General features: G+C 36.8%; 1 pseudogene; it reads left to right on the forward strand.

Annotated features, from left to right (window-relative positions):
- Window positions 1–16,944: 16,944 nt before the first annotated feature.
- LOC107151627 lies at window positions 16,945–20,733 on the forward strand (annotated as a pseudogene).
- The last annotated feature ends 3,901 nt before the right edge of the window (window positions 20,734–24,634 follow it).

Consider the following 24,634-nt stretch of genomic DNA (forward strand, 5'->3'; position numbering starts at 1 on the left):
AATTACCATGTTTGTGTTCAAAACACTAGAAAAACTAGGGATAACAGAAACAAATTCAACATCGTAAAATGCTATCTTCGCTAAGCCTCAGGCCAACATCATTCTAAATGGAGAAAAATTAAAGGCATTCCCTCTAAAAACTGGAACAAGACAGGGACGCCCTCTTTCACCACTTCTATTCAACATTTTTCTTGAAACACTGGCCAGAGCAATTAGACAGACGAAAAAAATTAAAGGGATATGTATAGGAAAAGAAGAACTTAAATTAGCACTCTTTGCTAATAATATGATTCTATACCTAGAAGACCCAAAAAGCTTTACCAGAAAACTTTGAGAACTAGTAAATGAATTCGGCAAAGTATCAGGATATAAAATCAATACCCATAAATCAAAAGCACTTCTATGTATCAGTGACAAATCCTCTGAAATCTGATCAAATTCTTGAGACCTAAAACAAAACAAAAAAAAAAGTCTTTAGAATAAGGGATACTTACCTTATGGAAAGAGAAGGAAGGTATTCTTTTCTAGATTAATCTCATTGTACCTGCTGTAATTTTACCACAATGATGCAGTTACCATATTTCTTACCTCTGAAACTTTGGTCTTCCCCTGAAAAGAGGACCCAAATCACTATTTTGGATTGGTGGCTTCCAACTTTTAACTAAGCAATGCATTTATTTATATAGGTTTTCCTTTTTTCTCCATAAAAAATCCTGGTCTGCCTGGTGCATACTGTCTTGGTTTACCACATTGTAGAGCAGTATGTAGGACTGCCAATGACCTCATTTGTCCAAACACATATCAGTGCTTCCCTTCCACTCCCCTTCTCTGCAATCTACCATCTACTGTAGCTGATAATTAAACACAGAATTGCAGGTCTCAAGGTGCTCACCAAGAGATAATCTCAGAGATACTGCCAAACAATGCCATCCCCAAATTTAAGCAAAGAAGATAATTTATGAGAATTGTCTCAATTCAGAATTTTCAAAATCCCATAATAGACCCGTAGTAGGAAATACATATTGCTTCATGACCAGCACACAAAATGATAGTAAATATTGAAACATTTCTCAAAACACTCTGATTTTTCTGTTTCATCCTATTTCTATTTATTTTATTATTTTTTTAAAAAAGTTGGTTAATTTTAGTACCCACTAGCAGATATAACCTATAGTTTGATGATCACTGCTATAAAATATATGAAACTTACCACTCATCAAAATATTATGTAATTTGAATAGAAGTAGTTCATTACAGACTGTTTCCCCTTGACCACATTATAAGTGCCCACCATATTCCCAACCCCTTGAACCTGAATTTATTTTATTGAGTTATATTTTGGATTAATGCCATAAGGCCATATGAGTGATTCTGTGTTAATTTTTGAGAATGTTGTTGAGGATTTTGTTGATTGTGTTACACAGTGCCCCTCAAAAAGGATCAAGTGTAGAAAAGCTCTTTTGGTCTCACTGTCAAGAATAATGCTGATTACCCTAGGTTAGCTTATTTTTTCCTTATGGAAAAATTTGTTTTTCCATACTCACATTGACAATTAGAAGCCTTAGTTTCACATCCACCACCCACTTCTAATAAGTACATGGGATTATGTGGCTACAATTTAGGTATTTAATCTCACTCCTGATTTCATTTTACTTTTTCTACCTTTTACTTTTTCTTTTGCTTCACATGTCTTACTAGTCTTATATTTACTGTAACTGAGAGAGAGAGAGAGAGAGAGAGAGAGAGAGAAAGAGAGAGAGAGAAACATGTTTATATGCCACTTTAAAGCTTAGTGAAACACAAGAGAAAAGGAACAAAGTGAGGGAGAGAGAAAGAGAATACTTTCATTATATAGTTTTTAAGTCTTATTCCTTATGTATTCAAACTGAAACTATATGAAGACACAAATTCAGAACACTTTGTCCTAACTTTATCAGAAATAATGATTAGAAAAGAGACCATTTGCTGTTATTTTAATTAATATAAATTGACTTTAGAATTTTACTTAAAACTAAAGTATTCCATATGCAAGTATAAATACCACCTGGACTATTAAGAAATAACTTCAAGCAAAATCTGTAATTGTATACTATTTGCCATAATGCCAAAGAGTACAGTATTTTCTTCATAGCTAAGAGAACAATGTAGAAACATTAATGAGACCCAAACTGAAAGAACAACTTCTTCTGAGAAAAGAAAATAACATGTATTTTACCAGTGGCCAAGGTGGCTGTAGCTTCAAATACATTTCTAAATTATGAAATAAGTCAGGATATTAGAAGACAGATAAAATCAACTGTGAAAATATATTCTTGGCTCTCTTTTTTTAAGCCTTCCTTGAATTACTTCAAAACCAAGGAAATTGTTTGGTAGCATTGACAATGAAGTAAAATTAATTTTCTGGTGATGCTTTGGAAAATCAAATCAAACATAGACTTGTTTAAGTAACACCCAGCCTGAAAATTTGGTTTATTAAATCTATATTAGTTTGAGTAAAACAAAACCTACTATCCATCCTGCTCTTTTTCAACCAAGCCCAATGATCTTGCTGTATTATATTTGTGACTTTGAAGATACTGGTATGTCAGTGATAGATGACATTACCATTTTCTTTAATAGCCTGTTTTCAAAGTTAATTAACTATTCTGGTGATACTTTAATCTCACTCATCCACACCCATCTTACTTTAGTCCAGTTCATTTTTTTCTTTTTTAACAAACATATGTTGAGACATACATAAAGGCAAAAAGGCAGATGGGGAACAAAATTAATCTTATGGAGCAATTTAAGGATGAAGATATTTCTAAATATTTGGTAAATAGTTCCCTCAATAAACAGTAATGAGAAAAGAAGTGAATACAAATATTGCTATTATGATCACAATATCAATTACTTGAGAACTTTATGTACGAAGAAAATGTTAATACAATTAGGTTTTAGTTATGCAGAGTAATAATGTGATAGCTGAAATACAGACTTGTTGGAGAAAAAATCAAGTAAGAAAACGAGAAAGAATTGCTTCTGCCATCCTATAACCTTTCTTTTTAGAATTATGCCTTGGGTTCCTTCTCAGATCTTGTAATCTTCTTTGTCATTCTTTGGTCTCCATGGGCTTCAACCTGCCCTCATCCCCTCAATCCAACCTCCAAACATCAGAGTCCCTCAGCACTAAGTCTTGGCCCACTTCTTTTCACAATGTATGTCTTACCTAAATCACAGCACACGGGCCAGGCATTTTATAATTTTTACTTTCCGTCTTTGCCTTCCCTGTGCTCTGAAGGAAATGAACATTCCCTGACATGGTCTGCAAGGACCTGGGTGATAGGTCACTAACCAGTTTTTTAATATTTCACACCACTCTCTGCAAACTTTCCATACTCTGGCCATACTTCCCTTTTGTCATTTTTTTGTATGCATTTTTCCCATTTCATGGCATTTGGATTCCTATTTTTCACTACTATCTCATGGTTAATTTTTTTTTCATTCTTCAGTCTTAACTGACATGTCCTCTCATGTCACACAATTTAGAGTTGTAGTTCCCTATTCTCTATCTTTCATATATCATATTATGAGTCTCATTAGAGAAGGTTCCATGTCTTTCATTCATGCCTCACAGTAGTTACTCAAAATATTTTTATTGCATGAAAAATCAGTTCATACCACTATTTCCTGGTGTCATGTGAAAATATTTGCAAACATACAAGACTACCTTTCTATTAAAAAAAATAGACATTTATCTAAAATACCAGGTGAAACAATTAATTTAAGAAACCAGATCATACTGTCCTCTCCATTTGACTTTTATATAAACTTGGCTATATATTTCTGCAGGAGAAACAATTATTAAGAAATAATTAAATTAGGATCAAAATCGAACCAAATCTCTGAAAACTACACTCCATTCATCATACTTTTTAAATACTGGAACATTTTTGAGTCTGTGTCTTGGATACTGTCATAGGTATGTTCCTTATCTTGTCACACTTAATCCTCACAACCATCCCATGCCTTAGAAACCATTGTGCCTGATTAATAGATGAGAAAACTGAAGTTCAGAATTGTTCAGTGACCTACTTAAGATCATACAAGTAATTAGGACAGAAACAGGATTCAGATTCAGCTGCCAGTTCTATAATAGGCACCTTCTGAAAATATGCATTTCTTCCTAATTATAATGTTAAAAATAAATCAATAAGTACCAATGCTGTTTAACTAAAATTTTAAACATTGAATAAAAAAAATGTGTTCACTTTGACCTACATCTTGAAAGAAGGGGAAATATATTGGTTCCAACATGTGGCAAATACAGGACAGAATTCACAACATGCTATTTCAAGGATTCCTTGAATTTTAGTTAAGTTATTCTATCCCAAGGCAAAAGTTCTTTTCATGAAAACCTATAATTATTTTTCCTTACATGAAGTATTTTAATATTTTAATGATAGCAAATACCTATTCCTAGTATGTTTTTTAAGATTTTTTTCAATGGCAAATAAACTACCTTCTCTTTAAAAATTAGTTTTTCAGTTGCCATTGAATTATGATAAGCATAATCCTTTATTTCCCTGGAGCTGAATTTCTATGTCCTGCTCTGTTTTAGCAAGCTCACCTGTGCATATAGAGTACATGCATCTGGCTGCTCAAATTGGGGCTGTTTCTTTGCATTTCCACATTCTAATGAAAAGATAAGTCATCAATAACCAGTTATGAGTTAAGAGTTCCATCTTTTTTTTATCCTCATAGTTCCTGAAACATGGTTGCCACTTATGTATTATTTGTTGAATGAGTAAATGAATGCAAAGTAGCAGAAGGAAGAGGTATATTGAATTTTGTTTTAAATATCAACCATTTCTGTTTATCCAAGGTCTATTGATTTTTTAGAAAGCTGTCCTTTTTTCACATAATTAATATTTTAACACAGAGTAATTAAAGAAAATTTTATTTTATAACTTTATATCCACTATAAAAATCATCCCTTGTTTATTATAGAAAATAAGAAAATGTACATATGCAAAATAAAATGAAATTGAAGTGATCAATAACACACGAGTACCAAAAAAATGACAAATTATTTCTTTTCTAAAAACACAATATCAAACATACAGATATAATTAAAATACTAATTTTATTATCCAATTTGGCATTGTTAATCCTTTGCTGACAATGATATTTGCTGTGAGCAATTTTTAACTTACTATCTATCATGTACTGAGATAGTACATTGTACCATGTGCTCTGCATGAGGACCTCTATATTAAGTATTGTCAACATTTTTTTAAAGCTCAGGAAGCAAATGATTAGGAAGGTCAAATAGTTTTATAGAGGTAATTCAATACTAACATGGGGCAGAACTGGAATTCCAGCTTAGGCTTGTCTGACTGGAAAGTCCACACTAATTCCACATAGGATTTGGCTCCCTGTATGACACTGCTGATGTTAAATCATTTCAGACATAGAAAAGTGGAAGTTGTATGTTATTTCCAAATAATAAAAACAAAATTCACTTTTATTATTACTCTCAAATCAAATCCCATGATAAATAAACATTAAAATGTCAGTTAAAAGCAGATACAAGAGAAAGGGGGTTCTCTTATATCCTGATTTCCATGTTGACAAGCAGGAGACTTTGGATAAATCATCTTTACTACAGACTTATTTCCCTGTTGAAAAATAATATTGCTCTGACCTGCATATTTCATAGGGATTTGTGAGGATCAAATGGAGTGTATAAAAACTGTGAAGGATATAAAACATGATGTTTATATATAACACTTCTAAATATGAAAAATCCAACAAGCCACATTCCTGAGTTTCAAATGTGAAAGAGTAGCAACTAGCAGAAATTATTGTATATGACCGTAAAGAGCCCTCCACTGTGCTGTTAACTGAGTTTTAGATAATCATGTCAAGGCCAAAGCCAATCCTTCAGAACCCTATAATTAGCATTTCTGACTTGGCCTAAGGACCAGTAGCCTAAATGTAACCAGATGTTTTAAAATGCTTACACAGAAATTTAACTAATCTGCAAAACTCATCACCATTCCTAGAAAAGAGCTTGAGGCTGTTTAAGAAATTATTATTGCTGTACTATCTGAAAGTACTAATTGGAATTTCAAGAAGCTTAGAGCACTCTGTGCAGCCTTCATAAATTTAAGGGAAAAGAAATATTTTTACTGGCAAAGTATCAAATTTCAAGAACACTTGCAACAGCTCCTTTAACAAGGTCTTAGAAGAACTCTCTGAGTTGCTCTTGAGTATTACTTTCTTTTCTATACAGTTTTTCTGGAATAGTGGTTATTCAGCAGGGAAAGACCATCCCTTTTCTAGAAATATTTTTCCAATGTGAATTATATTCAAGAGTTTTCTGCCTTTCCATTCCTTTAGCATGTGCACCTATTAGACAATAGGTAAAGCACTGGACAGAGAAAGAATCTTTATGACCAATTCCTCAGATAGACATAGAAGACACTGTTCTTTCTGTTCTTCAGGTCCAAGCAATAATTGAAAGGAAAACTGAATTAGCACATAACTTATATGATGATGCATCTTTTCCCTTACTGCTATAGTAAAAGAAGATGTCTTCAATAACTAATATGTTTATTTAACTAAAGAATTTGTATAGCACATTGATTGAATTTTAAATTTGGTTTTAAATTGGTATATGTTCTTCTCTGATAAATCAGGTAAGCCTCAAAGGACTAGAGTATCTTTTTAAAAATTCCTAACCTTTCGTCATGGTTAGTCAGAACATCTTCCACTCCATAACCATCTCCAGAAAGTGCTTGCCTTCACTGCCCTTAGCTATGACCTGATCTCCAGTTCCTTCCATGGCAATATCTCTCACCTACCCCCATACTGCATGCTCTTTCCTTCACTCTCTCTCAGAAGTGGGTAGCAACCTCCTCCTTTTCAAGGAGGCCCTTTATCTTTTTGTATTCGCTATCTTACCTTTCTCCTTCATCTTCACCTGTTCCCTTCCTGTCAGATAGAGATCTTTCTTATCTTTAAAGAGAAAACAAAATTAATCAGAAACAAACAAAGCAAAAGGTTCACCTGTTTTATTTCATTCCCCCATTAAGTTATCATTCCATGGTATGTTTCTTGACATCAGCCCTTGAAAAAGTTATCTACACTCGTCCACTCATTTTCTGAACTTCTTAGCCATGTGCTATTAACCTTGCAATCTTTACTCCTCTTTGTTAATCTTCTAAACATTCTCTCTTAAATGTCTTTAAGGGACTTATAGTCACAAATCTAACCCATTTTCTTAATTCGCATCCTGCAAGACCTCTTGGAAACCTAATGCTGTTGACCCCTGTTTCCTGGATATTTATCTTCATAATTAACTTTTTGAAAATTCCCTAATTCTAATTCTTTCTTGTCATTCTGACCTTATATCAGTTTATCTCATTCCATTTAGTCACCATTAGATATTCATTCTTCTATAGTTACATTTTCAGATTATTTGTATATTCTCATTATACACACTATATAATAATCTGTACACTATATAATAATCTGTATTATTATATAGTGTGTACTTCAATTAATTCTGTTCATGTTGATCATCTGCACATCTCTAATATATCCTGATTTCTCTCCTAGACTTCAAATCCAAATTTCCATCTCTGTGCTGGAAACAGTAAAAAAATACCACACATACACCTCAGACTAAGCATGGAGGCATTATCATTGAGTAGGGTGGACATCAGGTTCAATGGTAGGCAGGCCTCCAACTATGGCCCTGCTTTTTATGTGCTGTGTTACTTTGAAGAGGAATTCACTTCTCCCCATCTTATTTGCTCATCTATAAATTGTGGAGAAAAGAATAATCTTATGGAGATCAAACAAGATTTTGCATATAAAGTGCTCAGCACAATGCCAGAGTTATACTTAATGCTTAACAGACAACTACTAATGTTGCTGTGGTTGTTGTTTTCTCATCTGAAAGCTACAACAACCAGACTGACTTTTCCTCCTCTTTTCTCTCTATAACACCCTACCATTTATACTTTCTAGAATTCTCGTGGTTGTTTTTATCTCTTCCCTCTTCTCCAACAGCCTCTTATCCGCACATTTTGTCAATTCTTTCTCTATACTGTCTCCCATAACTTTCTGTTTATTCAAATGTGAACAGTTCAAGTCCCTTATCCCTAGATTATTGCAGGCAACTCCTAACTGATGTCCTGTAACCCACCGCAAACTTAAACCACTGTTAGTGCCTAAAGAGCAAGTATTCCTGTTTCTCCAAAATGAGACCCAAGTGCTCCTTCAGCTCTCTATCTCCTAAGCCCTCCTGCCCACCCCCTCCCCACAGGTATCCTCAGGTCTTCCTGTGCCTTTGTTTTTACTGTACCCCTAGCCTGTGAACACCTTTCTAATCTAACTGGAAATGCATTTACTGACCCACCTCCTGCACAAAGTCTCCCCCAAAGTATTCATAGCTAATATTATCTGAAAAAAAAATGTGATCTAAATTTCTATGTTTTTTTATATGGAATGTAAACATCCTGGATAAAAACAGGGCAAAATATTAACAATGGACATAGTAAAGGTGCAATGGTTTGGAGACATGTTATGGATCTTCAAGAAATTCTTATTGTTTATATTTTCTAAATTGTTCAAAAGAGTTGATATCTATTGAGTGTTTCTGTGCACTGAAGTCTTCACATGCATTAACTCAACTAATCTTAAGTACAATAACAACAGAATCCTCTGATGTAAGTATTAGTGTTTCCTTCCTGTCTTTGAGGTATGTGGCAGTGAAGCAATGTCCCAAACTCACAGGACTGGCAAGAGCAACCTGGCCCCAAAGCCTGACTCCACTGAACTGCATCAAAGATTTTGATAATTAGAAAAAAATACATTAAAATACCTTTTCTTTCTTGTCTCTGCCCTGTGCCCACCCTTACTCAGCCCCCAACACCACCAAATTCCAAAATTTCCTTCTAATTTCCTTCAGAAAGAACAGTCACAGCGAGGTGTTAAGGAGAAAGCAATATGATTAAGAAAATTTGCATGAACTTGTGAATTAGCAATTGCCATCTCAAAGTAATTGCATCTTAAAAGGGATGTTTGTTAACATAAGTGAATCACTAATTAGTACAATTTCTGTCGCTATGACAAAGCGACCATTTACCACTGGCAGTGAGTGGAAGGGCAGAAGAGTATCTTTGGAAAGAGATTTTCTCCTAACTCCTTAAGTACACAGGCTGCCTCATGCACAAGAGCTCCTTCAGTTTCTTAAACCCATCCTTCCCACACAAGTTTGGTTCAAAGAACTCATAGTCTATCACTCTGAGGCCTGTGTGAAAGTCCATTCTACCATTCTGATGCTGCAGAGGCCAAGAACCAGGCTAAGAAACAAAGGTCCCAAAGCTTGTGCCAAGGTGTATCAGGTTGGAATACTTGTGCGTTAATAAGTCTACAACATGAAGCAATGGATGTTTACATTATCATATTTATTCTGTTAATAACTTCCACGAGAAAAACTTTCCTGGATAAAGATCTAGCCTAACTTCCTTTGGACCTCTCATAATTCAGGAGGTGAGTTTTATGGCTATGATATTTTACTTGCCCTGCATTGGTTGTGTATTGTGGAGATATTTATATCAAGGATTCTGTTTCATGTTTGTGACCTCAAAAGAACGCTGGAGGGTCATATGAAATTTTCTTCCACCTACCTAATTAGGGATTGAATGTCCATCAAGAACTTAGCATAGTCGAATTCTGAGGGAAATCTGGTGGACTGGGCACAAAGGTATCAACATTTGGTGAGTTGTGTTAGTTGCTTGGGGAAGTAGCTGGCTGAAACAATGCTAAAATCTCATTTCTGTTTATTTAATTAAGTATCAAAAAGGTGATGCAAATGACCTAGGCCAGAAGGACTTCTGGTAAGAATATTATAAATATCTTTCACAGAGATAGATGGATCAATTGATCAATAAATCAGTTAATTGATAAATGTCCTTTGGAAGAGCCAGTTGTAAGAGAGGATATATATTTCTTTAACTCTTCTAAGTTCATGACTGGAACTCCTATAATAAAACATGGATCAATAAGAGAAAAGCATAAAATTTGATCTAATTTTTACATGACATGGGAGGAAATGAAGACCCAAAGAGGCAGTTAAACCAGAGTATTTTATGTAATAGGACTGATTAAGAGTGGTCAGTCCTGGAGAAATATGATTCAAATAGAGTATGAGATAAATATCAGAGAACTGGGGAACCCATCAAGGCCCATTCATTCAGATTCCTCCCTGTATTTCTTCATCTTTTAAGATAAGGATATTCTTCTCTACAGGTTTGGGGAGAATACTTCTCACATGAGACTCTTATGACCTAGTTCAGGGAAAAGGCAGTGGGGCTCGGGAGGGGGTGCAGAGAGAACTTCCAGCTTCTATAAATTCCTTCAGCTTAAAATATTCAATATGCCAAGGTGCCATATTGAATGTGGCAATGACACAGAACATAGTGAGGAAAATTCAATCAGGAAAAAAAAAAAAAGAAGTAAGTTGCATTCCTTCTCCCTTCTGAGCATTTTTGAGAGAGTTTCATTGTTACTGATATCCAGAGACTTGATCACAGGCAAAGCCTTGCTCTATCAGTCTTCTGCATGGCAGCACCCAATGTAGTGGGAAGATGACAGCTGGATGGAGGCAAAGCTGAGAGAGAGAGAATATCAGTCATTCAAAAATCCCACATGTCCAGTGGAGTCCAGAGTATGTCACAAGAGTGAATTTAGACTTGTGACCCACAGTCTTGCCTATCCTCAAGAAACGTCAGGGGGAGAGGTGAAGTGGTTGGGCAGGCTGAGATTGCCCAGAAATTTTGAGTATGAGTTTACTCCTAATAAATGCTTTAAAGTTATATTATTCTATGCCCTTTTATTATTTACAAACTTCCCATCACCATCTCCTATCCCCACGTCTGATCCCATGTTGGACAGGAAGAAATTTTTCCATAAGTTTGCAGGAACTTCTGCTGTATTAAGCTATCAGGATTCATGGATCATTTGTTACTGCTGCTGTGGCCTACCTAATCTTGACTAGTACAACAGTTGCTTATGAAACTTTGCCCAGATGGTCCACATATACAAAGCATACATATATAAGTATGCACCCATGTAGAAACACACATCTTACTCACACATATACTTCACAGGAGGAAATAGTCCCTAGAAATTTAGCCAGGGAGAGCCCCTTACTACAAAGTAAAGGTGTAAATTGAAGGCAGCTGTAGAAGAACAGTTCCGAGAACATGCACACACAGGTGACATGTGGCTTCACATCTTGGGCATCGGTTTCCTAAACTGTGAGATGAGTATCATCATAATATTTCCTACCTTAGAGATTTGTTTTGAAAGGTTCAGAGTAAGCATTTCATAAATGCTATTATTGGTGATCTTAGAGATATAAGAAAAGCCACATAACAAATATATTCCTTTCCTTTTGTGATGCCTGCTGCCACCCCCACGCCCTCTCTCCCCTGCCTCTCCTTCTTTTAAAAAATGGAAATATGCAAGTTAAAAATAATAAATAAATAGAAGGCAGACAAGTAGAGGAAGGGTATTCAGGGGAGGGAGGAGGGAAGGGAGAAGGGAAGTACTAGGGAATTAAATGGAGCAAATTATGTTGTATGCGTGAATCTGTCACAATGAACGCCACTATTAGGTATAGCACACTAATAAAAACATGCAAAAGAAACAGAAGTAAGAATGAAATTATTTAACTTAATTTGTTATGTATGACAGCAGAATGCATTGCAGTTCATATTACACATATAGAGCACAATTTTTCATATCTCTGATTTTACACAAAGTAGAGTCACACCATTAGGGTCTTCATACATGTACTTAGGGTAATGATGTTCATTTCATTCCACTGTCTTTCCTACCCTCATACTCCCTCCCTTCCTCTCCCTCCCCTTTACCCTATCTAGAGTTCATCTAACCCTCCCACACACACCTCCTATAACCATATTATGAATTAGCATCCTTATATCAGAGAAAACATTCGGCATTTGGCTTTTTGGGATTGGCTAACTTCACTTAGCATTATATTCTCCAACTCTAACTCCATCCATTTACCAGCAAATGCCATGATTTTATTCTTTTTCAATACTGAATAGGTTTCCATTGTGTATATATAGTAAATATTCTTTATCCATTCATCTATTCAAGGGCATCTAGGTTGGTTCCACAGTTTAACTATTGTGAAATATGCTGCTATAAACATTGATGTGGCTGTGTCCTTGTAGTATGCTGTTTTTAAGTCCTTTGGGTATAGACTGAGGAGTGGGATACCTGGGTCAAATGGTGGTTCCATTCCCAGTTTTCCAAGAATTCTCCTTAGTGCTTTCCATGTTGGCTGCACCAATTTGCAGTCCCACTAGCAATGTATGAGTGTGCCTTTGTTCTTAATAGCTACCATTCTGACTGGAGTGAAATGAAACCTTGGAGTTATTTTTATTTGCATTTTTTAATTTCTAGAGATGTTGAACATTTTTTTATATATGTGTTGATTAATTGCATATCCTCTTCTGAGAAGTGGCTGTTCAGTTCTTTGGCCCATTTATTGATTGTGTTATTTGTTTTGGGGGGTTAAGATTTTTGAGTTCTTTATATATCCTAGAGATTAGTACTCTACCTGATGTGCAAGTGGTAAAAGTTTGCTCCCATTCTGTAGGCTCTCTATTTACCTCACTAATTGTTACTTTTGCTGACAAGAAGCTTTTTAGTTTTGAATTTGTCCCATTTATTGATTCCTGATTTTAATTCTTGCATTATAGGAGTCTTATTAAGGAAGTTGGGGCCTAATCCAACATGATGGAGATTTGGATCTACTTTTTCTTCTAATAGACGCAATGTCTCTGGTTTAATTCCTAGTTCCTTGATCCACTTTGAGTTTTGTGCATGGTGAGAGATAGGGTTTAATTTAATTTTGTTGCATATGGATTTCCAGTTTTCTCAGCATCATTTGTTGAAGAGGCTATCTTTTCTCCAATGTATATTTTTGGTGCTTTTGTCTAATATAACTGTAATTTATGGGTTAGTCTCTATGTCCTCTATTCTGTATCATGGTCTACAAGTTTGGTACCAGTACCATGTTGTTTTTGCTCTGTAATATAGTTTAAGGCCTAGTACAGTGATGCCACCTACTTTATTCTTCTTGTTAAAGATTGCTTTAGATATTCTGGGTCTCTTATTTTTCCAGATGAATTTCATGACTGCTTTTTCTATTGCTATGAGGAATGTCACTGGGACTTTGATTAGAATTGCATTAAATCTATACATTGCTTTTGGTAGTATGGTCATCTTGACAATATTAATTCTGCCTATCCAAGAACAAGGTAGATCTTTCCATCTTCTAAGATCTTCTTTAATTTCTTTCTTTATCATTCTGTAGTTTTCATCGTAGATGTCTTTCACCTCTTCATTACTTGATTCCCAAGTTTGTTTGTTTGTTTTGAGGCTATTGTAAATGGGGTAGTTTTCCTTATTTCCCATTCTGAGGACTTGACACTGATATACAGAAATGCCTTTGATTTATGGGCATTTCACATATGTTGATTTTATATCCTGGTACTTTGCTGAATTCATTTACTTGTTCTAGAAGTTTTCTGGTGAAAATTTTTGGGTCTTCTAGGTATAGAATCACATCATCAGCAAATAGTGCTAATTTGATTTCTTTTCCTATTTGTATCCCTTTAATTTCTTTCATCTAATTGCTCTGGCCAGTTTTTTAGGAGGCTGAAATTTTTTAAAATATAACTGATAAGTTTTATAATTTATACTTTAATTGATGTCTTTTTCTCTGATATTTGTGCCAAACTCAGAACCAGCCCTCTGCTTTTTAAAAAAATCTAACAGAATCACATTTTTGGATTACGAATATTTTAGCAGATCTTAGGCTTTTTTTTTTAAAAAAAAAAAAAAGGAGTATGTCTTTTCAGAAAATGAGAACAAATGATAGTGACTTACTATGCCAGTTAATGACTATTTCCAGAAAAACAATATTCAGTGCATGAAAGATTGCAATAAGAAGAACAAACAAGTGCAGTTTCAGATAAAGTTTTGACTGTAAAATGAAACATCCAGACATTCATACAAACCAGTTCTCCAACTTAATGTCACATCTTGTCCATCATATTTATCAAAAACTTCATCACTGATGAAGCAGTCAGAATTTTTAGAAGAGCAGCAGTGGTGCCAGCATTGTGAGTAATCTAGGTACTACCCCAAACATTATGTCAGTCCTTTATTTCATGGTTCTTTCCATTACTTGTGTACTCCATTTCCACACTGGAATAAAAGTGAAATAATTTTGTTTCTACCATTACATAAAATTGAGAAACTGAATCAAGACCATGTTTTTGAAGGAAACTCTAAATGTAAAATGTGATTGATTAACCTTTAAGTGTCCATTTAAGATAGGTATAACAGAAAGCACAAGCCATTCCCTCTACCCAGAATGTCTCTGTTCCTGGCCCACTGGTAACCACTCCTTATTATAGCTAAACTCCCTCCTCTCCCCAGCCCTTCCTTTCCTCCTGACTTCATCCTTCATTCCCTGAACTAGCTGGTCCCTCCTTCCCCTCTGTCCTGCTATAGTTGGACAGACTTGCCCACCTGCCCTGCCCACACATGCTTTGTTTACATCTCTTCCGCACCACAAAAGCAAGGTTCATGTCTTATAAACCCAGGAGTCCCCGAAACCTAACAAGAAACTCAAATTTCTATTGAATATCACAGAAATAGGGTTTAAATAGCTGACTCTGTAGACAAGGGATTAGCCTGTATACACACTTAATATAGATTTTTTTCCTGTGCAGCTATCGAAATGCAACATTTAGGGCTTCCAAACTGATGGATTTTGTAGGAGTCCAGTTTCTTCCCTAAATAGGGAGGGACTAGAGGACAGCAGTTTTGTGTCATCTACCCTTGTAAGTCCTCACATCAATCTTAAAAACGTCTTTAAAGACAATAAGTGCTATTCACTGAAATTAAATCACCATGGAAGGCATGAGAACAAGGGGACCCACTTAGCAACAAATGAAGTTAGACCCTCAGTGTGTCATGCGATTCTGATCTTTAGTCCTGAAATAGCCAATATATTTATCCTTTATTGGCCCCATCCATCATCAAACTATGATTCTGGGTCCAAGCACAGAGGTGTTCTATTAAGTCAAACAGTTTGTCGAAGTGTTATCAAAACTGCAACAGCCTTGCAGGAATGTCGGTTAAGCCTGCAGTGCCACACTGTTCTTCTACAGATTGTGTTAAAACTGTGCATTTTCTTTATAAGTTTCCATTACAATCATAGTCCTCAGAATTCAAGTGTCAGCACCAATTTCTTAGCATCCACATTTCCCCAAAACCCACTAAGTGGATATTTATTTCCCTTAGAAACTTAAAATACTAAAATTCTCCACAACTTTCCTTTGAGGAATGCCCCTCTGTCAAGTGTGGTATTTCCAGCCCCCCCACACACTTTGTGAAATACTGAGAAGGTGCCCAACAACTTTGTGAAAATACTGAGAAGGTGCCCAACAACTCATCCTTGTGTAGCCTGCGATGGAGGCAGAATGAGAAGGCAGCAATCTGGTTCTGTTTCTAGAGATGCTAAAATAAAAAGATATAACAGAATGTAACATCCTGATGGTTTTCTTTTTTCTATTTATTTATTTACTTTTATATTTATTTTGTCCTCTTAATATCAAACAGAGAAAGACAAACCTACAAAGGCTTGACCCAACCTCTCACAATATAGTTAGATAAAGCCACTCATCACCCTGTGTCTAAATAAAATATTTTTTTAAAGGGCTGGGGATGTGGCTCAGTGGTTAAGCACCACTGAGTTCAATCTCCACTACCAAAAAAAATCACCAATTATAAGTCACATGTCCTTGAGCAGCTCACTCCACACCACTGAGCCTCATTTTCTCCATCTGTAAAATGGAGCAATTACTCTACCTTTTTATTGAACAAAGGGTTTTTTTGTTTATTTTATTATTGTTTTTTATTTTGTTTTAGGATTTACTGTAGCAATTATGTGAAATGTGCCTTAAAGACACTAGGTAAAATGAAAAACTAAATAAGGGGCAAAAGATATATCAAGCATTTTCCCTAACCACAAGAAGCTCATAAATTGTAAGTGGATTTTAAAAACATTTTTCTGGGTGAACAAATGAGTTACCATCAGTGAGAAGAATCTTACTGCAAACATGAGCCTAGAGAGATCTTCAATAATTGCTAGAAGGGCAGTTCAGAGGCAAGGGAAGTATTGGCAACTAAGTGGTAAAGCACAGAGGAAATTTTCAGCTATGATTTCAAACAGAGGAGTATGTTTGATGACGAAATTTTATTTCATGCTTTGCAAAGATATTGACTTATGTACCCTAATGAAGCCAGGCACCAGTCTCAGTCTCAGCAGTTGATGAGGGACTACGGCATAATAGCTAAAGGTCATCTCAAAAATGACCCAAGTTCTTTACACCAATTTCTTGAACACTGTGGGGCTATATGGAGATTAGACAAACCAGGATAAATTCTTCCTTTCTACCCACCCTGTCCCTGGCACTGCCCTCATATACCACAGCAGTGCCAACAGTGCTTGCATTAAATTCTGTGGGGAACACTTGTTTGTCTGAGAATTACCTCCTCCTATAGAAACAGCCCATGAGAATGTCACTTCTCCCTGCCACATAGCTGGAGATCAAAGCTTCTGCAAGCACTACCTCCATGCCACCACTCACACCACCATCCTGCACCCAGAGCTCTGGAAAGTATCTTTCCTCTTTGGTTCCCAATGCTTTCTCCTGTGATAATTATAATAAACACCTTTCTGTTCTTTATATTTCTGTAAGAATGGGGAAAAGGCTGTAGACACCATGTTAATTTTTACTGAGATTATATTTAACACACAAGTTTGAAGCTACAAATATGAGCACAGGGGCAGAGGAAGCTGGCCTGACATTGGACAGGTGAATATGAGCAGGAGGCTGGTGCAGGGGCAATGAACACAGATGAACACAGAGTCCAGCAGCTCTGTAGTGTATCTGGCCACAAAAGTTTAGATGGGGTAGTTATTGCAAAATAGTTAAATCTATTCAAAAAGGAATATGTGAGCATGTTTCATTTGTCTCTTAAGCATGGGTCTAGAAAGCTTGTTCAAGAGTTCCACATGAGGATCACAGACATTCAAATGTTCTTAAGCAGAGCACTCACATACTCACTCTCTTGCATTCTCTCTTTCTCTTTCTCTCCTTTTTATAACATGTATTATTTGCCAGGAACTACTCATAGTACTTTAGGAATATTAAATAATTTAATTTGCTTCACTTTGAAGTTAGGCAACCCCCCCACACAAATGCCGAATGTTTTCTCTGATATAAGGAGGCTGACTCATAGTGGGGTAGGGGAGGGGGAGCATGAGAGGATTAGATGAATTCTAGATAGGAAAGAGGGGTGGGAGGGGAAGGGAGGGGTTAGGGGATTAGCAAGGATGGTGGAATGTGATGGACATCATTATCCAAAGTACATGTATGAAGACACGAATTAATGTCAACATACTTTATATACAACCAGAGATATGCAAAATTGTGCTGTATATGTGTAATAAGAATTGTAATGCATTCTGCTGACATTTATTTTTTTAAAAAAATCAATAAAAAATTAATTTGCAAAACACTAAGTAACAGTACTAGTAATATCACCATTTTTCAGATGACAAAATTGAGGCACTGAAAAATTAAGTAACTGACCCAAGTGGGTTTAAGCACAGGTTATCTGGCTCCAGAATATAAGATTTTAAGCACTGCATCATCCTAACTCCCAATATATGGCACAGCCTTTATAGAGATGCCCATGAAGCAGGAACAGAAATATTTAAGGATAGAAAAATTCAAGAGAAGTCAGTCTTGTTACAGAAGATGCAGGAAGAACTATTTCAAGGGGCAAGTTACCAAATGTGTTGATGTACAGAAGGATCAAGTCAGAAAAGACCTAGAAAAGCATCCCTTGTATTTGACAATCCAAGAATGACTGTTGACATGTACTGAACCAGTTTCCATGGAGTACAGAAGCCTGAGCCATAAAGTCCACATGCGTCTACATAGGCAGGTTTTGCTCAGAAGGAAGAAAGAGAGGAAAAAGAAGTGGTGTGTCCTCTTGAGATAGAGAGTAATCATGAAGAAAATCTCCTTTCTCCCTTCTTTACTCCTCTCTTCTCCATTCTTAATGCATCTCCAAGAAAGATGTTATAATGATGGTGAAGATCATAATGAGGCCTTTTGTGAAGTGGACATAGGCACAAGCTTAAGGGAAACCCTCTGTTTGCAAGACTTCTCACTGGGAGAGACTGAGGACACATCTGCTTAAGTGAAGAGATGGAAACAGGCAGGGAAAAATGAGGCTGACCCAAACCAAAAACCCCAGGGGAGAAAATGTGGCCTGAACTTAGGTAATACAACCAGATTTCCACACACTGCTGCAATCTTTTTTTGCCACTGGGATGAGTTACCACCAGCAGCTCAACTTAACCTCTGGGAATCCATTTCCTTCTAGAAAGTGAGGGATGTAATCATCTCTGATATCCTCTACATTTTTAAATTCTGTAATCCCATGAATATTATCCTAAGTATAGCATTGACCAAAGAGTGCCTCATTTCTCCCTAACCAAAACTCCCCTTTCCCCATCATCAGTGTCCATAGTTACAGGGATAGAAAATAAATCCACAATCCTAACGAAGGCAGCTCCTAACACCAGACTTGACAAGGGAGAGAAAACATGAAGTTCAACAACTGGCATTCTTTCCAACTCATTCTGAGACATTCTAGCAAAAAGCTTGAACAGTTTAGTTTCACAGTGTCAACCTGTAGAAATAAAAGCCTATAGATTTTCTTAAAACCATTATCTGCTACAAATAAACAAAAATAGAAACGTCATGTTAATTTTTAAAAAACTTTGCAGCTGAGCTTATGTGACATAAGAAACACATTCTATATTGCAGAAATTCTGACTCTGCTACTTGAAATATCCATTTGTAAAAATACCAGAAAGTATTATATTTGGGTCATGTGGTTCACCAAACTTACAAAGAAGTAGAGAGAGAAACTGAAGTAAGGGAAGAGAATTTTTTTAATTCCCTGTTTTTTCAGGACCAATGTCAATAACCTGGAAAAAAAGAAAATGAAAAGTTTCTTCCACCCACTATTAAAATGGCCTTTGTAAATTTCAGATTATTAACATAAATAATATATATATATGCTGCTTACCACAGGAAACCCTTTAATGTGAAGTTGTACTCTTTGTGTCTTTATATACCTTGAAAGATGCCAGGCAGAACTATAAATGAAGTAATATATTCCTATTATGTTTGAGTTCCTGGATTTAATAGATTTTATACATAAAAACAATATGCACAGATTCAAATACATAATGATTACTCAGTGTCTGACATTGCTAACTCACAAGTTAGTGCCTGGTAGTTACAAACCTAACACTAAGAGTTCAATCTGAATATTAAAATCAGTCAGCCTCATTTGATTGCCCTTTGGGCATCATGCAAACACATGCTGCTCATATTTGTATGGTGTCAGAGACAGAAGAATGGCTGGACAAGGACACTACAACTAGTGCAATTACTACCAGCAATAATTCACTGATCTCCCTTTATAACTACCCAGACATGATCATGATCTCTCTATATAAAAAGCAGCTAATAGTAATATTTTGAATACTATGGGTTCATAACCAATGGGCATAGCTCCCTAACTTATGGATGATGATTATAAATACAAGCTCTTGAAGATCAGTTATTCAAGCTGGAAAAATGTTCTGACACCAAGGAAAATATCTTTATTTTAATCCTTCTCAAATTCCACTTTCATTGTGTCTCCCCCATGAGAACATATCATTATTGGCTTGTTCCAAACTTCTTGCAGTGCCAACTTTATAATATCATTTGGGGTCCTGTTTTTTAATAAATATCATTAATCCACTTGTGATGGAATACTGCCTACCTTGAGGATATCAGTGTTAGTGGGTATAAAAATATGTACACCCTCCCACCATAGGGTTCATTTGAAGGATGAAGCCTAAAAGGTCATCATCTCTGCCCCTTCTGCTGATGTCCCCATGTTGGTGGTGGGCATGCACCAGGAAAAGTACAACTCCCTCCAGATTATCATCAATGCCTCCTGTGTCACCAATTGTTCAGCCCTCCTGGCTAAGGTCATCCATAACTGTGGCATCATGGAGGGAGCTATCACTGGTACTTAGAGGACCACAGATGGCCTCTCTGAGAAACTGAGATATGATGGAAGTAGAACTGCACAGAACATCATCCCTGGGTCCACACATGTTTCCAAGCCTTTGGGCAAAGTCATCCCTGAGCTCAATGGGAAGCTCACTGGCATGGCCTTCCGGTGTCCACGTCCAAAGTGTAGGTAATGGATATGACTTGTCACCTGAAGAAAGCTGCCAAATACCATAACATCAAGAAGGTGGTAAAGCAGGCTTTAGGGCCCCTAATGGACATACTGGACTAAATGGAGGACCAGGCTTCCTCCTGCAATGTTAACAGAGATACCCAGTCTTCCACCTTCAATGCTGAGCCTGGCCTCACCCTCAATGACCACTCTGGCAAAAATATTTCCTAGTATGAAAATTAATTTGGCTGTAGCAACAGGTTGGTGGACGCTATAGTACACATGGCCTCCAAGGAGTAAGAGCCCTGGACTACAAATCCCAGTGAGAGCATGAGAGGAAGAGAGAGGCCCTCAGCTGCTGGACAGTCCCTTCCCCAACTCAATTCCCCAACACAATGAGAGTCTCTCCTCCTCCCAGCTTCTTTCCCATGCCTCTCTCCCTGTCCCTCTCATAATATGAATGTAGTGATGGGTCATCTTATGGTGTCCAAGGAAGTGATTCTGCTTCAGCTGCAGTAGTATGAAATTGAAATTAATTTAAAGAATTAAATTAACTGAGTGTTATGGTTTGGATGTGAAGTATTTTCTCAAAAGCTCATGTGTGAGACAATGCAGGAAAGTTTAGAGGAGAAATGATTGGGTTATAAGAGACATAACCCAATCAGTGAATTAATCCCCTGATAGGATTAATTGGGTGGTGACTGAAGGCAGGTAGAGTGTGGCTGGAGGAAGTGGGTCCCTGGGGACGTGCCTTTAGCGTGTATATATTTGGTATCTGGCAAGTGGAGTCTCTTTCTGCTTTCTGATTATCATGTGAGCTGCTTCCCTGGCCATACTCTTCCACCATAATGTTCTACCTTATCTTGAGTCTTGAGGAATGAAGCCTGCTGCCTATGGATTGAGACCTCTGAAACTATTGGCCCCCAAATAACTTTTCTCCTCTAAAATTGTCTGATCAGATCTTTTAGTCACAGCAGCAAAAAAAGCTGACTAAAACACTGATTATACATTAGATATCATTATGGTGTCATTATTCTTATAGATACACAGAGCTTTCATTATTTGGTGCATCTCACACCATATTTCTGTTCATTAAGGGTCATCTTGTACTAATTCTTTAATTCAGCCTATTATATCAGGTTTCTTGAAGAATGCCAGGGGTTCATCTAATTATATAAATACATACTGAAATTGTACAGACTGTCCTCCAGCTTTATAAAAATATAATAAGTTAAATAAGCATTATTTAATTAAAATCACCAGAAAAGAGGGAAAATAAGCAAGTAATAATCAGATTCAGAAAAACCACATCACTTCTAACCAGTACTGTTCAAGACACAAATAACCCCACCAGCAGGGAGTCAGTCTCCACTGTGGTATGGTTGTGATAAGATCTTAGAATGTAGTAGATACATCCTAGCAAGCCATTGTGTTACTATTATCAGGAGTGAATCCACAGTTACTTTAGTAATGCCAGAAGAAAGAAATTGATTTTGGGTAACAAAGTACCTCAAAGGAAACAATGCCAGAATAGTGCTCAAATGAAATAGAGGTTGCTTATTCTCTCCCAGAGCAGTCCAGATGTAAATAATCCAGACCTGGTGGAGTCAACTCTGCTGTTCCCTACACATGATTCTCAAGATCATTCCAAAGTCTCACCATTCCACAACTAGTGACAGGAAAACAAGAATAACTAGCACAAGCAAAAGAATATTGAAGGAGATGCCCCAAACCCAAACACATTCCTCTGCTCACATCCTATTGGTCAGTAATTGGCGAGAGAGGTGAAGAAATGCCATGCCTAGCTGGCTATGAGAATTTTCTTGGTAATAGGAGCAGGGGTGAAAGGTAGGATATAATGTCACAACCCAACCATCTGGTCATTCAAATTTTCATGCGTGTTGTTTCTTGTACATAAAGAACACACTTACACTATCCCCAAGTCCTGTGAATGTTTCCAGCTTAAAACCTTGGGTGTTTGAGTGGTGCTAAAGTCCTTTCCATCAGGTTCAAATGAAGTTCCTCACATTGAAGCAGCCTATAAACTAACACACAAGTCTCTCCCCTGCCCCACTTGCAATGGTAGAGAAGGGAGGGGCAGCTGCAATAACACATGCCACTTGTGAATGAGGGAATGTTGTGTGCACAGCAATGGCTGATCTACAGCAATCATGAATCTGTCCAGGTGGAATTTGTGAAGACTCCCTGTCTTACAAGTACAGCATTTTTCTTGGTTGAAATATAGTTCTACTTACTAAGAAGAACTGCCTTTGTCAGTAACCCTCTGTGTCCCCTGGCATTGCTGTCTGGATGCTTTGCTCTCACCCACCATTGTAATGACCTCACAGCCACATGACATAGATATTGACAAATATGCCAGTTTTCTGCTGACCCAGGTGCAGGATGAAGGGGGTGGCTCAGAACAATCATAAGCTTATGTAAGCCATATGTATAATTTCTTTGGCACAACCATTTCCTCAAAAATGGGATAGGCTTTTGTAGGTTTGCTTCTGCCAAGCTCCAAGTGCATTTGTCTTGTCTTTACCTCTCTTGAAAAGAACAGCAAGTCTATAATGGAACTTCTGAATTTTTCCATGTAGTTACCCTACACTATCAGAATCAGTAACCATGTGTTCTATCTTCCTGGTGTTGTAGTCAAAATAGGATCAAGTTTTTTTTAACAGCCAGCAGGTGGCATTATGACAGTCTATAACACCTGTTGCCTAGCAACCCACTAACAGCCTGCTAAGCATAGTTTTTGTTATTGTTATGTAGGACCTCAGTCCTAGGTGCTATTTTCTGCATTAGTTAGTTGCCATAATAATAAGACCCCAAATAATAAGAAAAAAAGTTTATTACTTTCCCACTAGGCAGTCCAGAGCTGGCAATGTGGCTCTAACATTGGCAACCCGTGATCTTTAAGGTTGCACCTGTTCTCAATATTTCCCAGCTATCAGGAAGGGATGAAAAACAATCCAAGATAAACAGTACTCTTTAAGGATAAGACCTAGAAATTACACATATTTCTTCCCACCACTCATTGGTTTAAACTTACTTACGTGACCACAACTTGACAAATATGTTCTCTAGCTGGAGTGACCACCTTCTCCACTGAAACTGACTGGAGAGGAATTCTATTGCTAAAAGGGAAAGGAAGAACAATTAGTAAAGAGGAGTCAGCAATCTCTGCCTTATGGAAATTTCTGGATCACAGCTCAATTTTATTCTATGCTCTGACTCCCCACTTAAACATAGGTTTCTAAGGGTCTGCAAAGCAGAATGTGCCATGTGACATCAGCCTCCAGATGCAGACTCACCTTTGATGCATGTACACAGATCATAATCCAAGCACATGGCACAATCCCCCTCAGCTTCCCATTCACCATAACATTCCACATCCAGTTTCAGAAGGAAGAAGGACAGAAACAAACTAGTATAAAAATCAATTGCCTCCTTTGAGTGGTGCTAAATCAAAAAGTGACTCAATCAAAATTTTTCTGAAATGCTCTACCTATAACACACCTGACCCCAGATGACCACCTCATCTGTCCCTCAAATTTTTATAAATTCATTTCTAATTCTCATCATTAGGTATCTTGTGAGCTGTTCATCTAGAGGGAAAATGAGGTGATCTTGGCAGTTATTTTTAAAAACTCATAATTTTGGAATGTTTGTACTTGAAGATTTCCTTTCTTATCTTTTCTTCATGTTGAATTTCTTTTCATTCTGTGCTTCCCAGCACCCACCCATCAGCCACAGCACTGTCTTCAGATAGATAATAAAAAGGGTGGGCATTGCCAACCTTTCAAGTCCAGAGTATTGTCCTCTTCAGGTCCCACAAATACCAAAACTGTGACTCATAGGAATGTGACTTGATCATAAATCATATAAACATAGTTTATACATTCCAAGACAAGATGGAAAGCCAGCCTGCTGATGACACACACTACCCCTTACGCACAGTGCCCAGTATGCCTTTTGAGTCTTTTTTAAGGCTATTTAAACACACTTCATCTCCAGGACTATAATTCTGTGATTTTCTTCTGATCAGTAATAAATTTACTTCCCAGTTACCTTGATACCAGGAAGTGCCTATCTTAGGTAAAGGACTTGTGAAAGATCTATCATCCATTTTTAATTAGGTATAATGTTATTATGCACCAGATACATGTGAATTTAATAGCAAAGAATCTGTCATCAA

This window comes from Marmota marmota, unplaced genomic scaffold (assembly GCF_001458135.2).
Source record: "Marmota marmota marmota unplaced genomic scaffold, marMar, whole genome shotgun sequence".
Classification (NCBI taxonomy): Eukaryota; Metazoa; Chordata; class Mammalia; order Rodentia; family Sciuridae; genus Marmota; species Marmota marmota.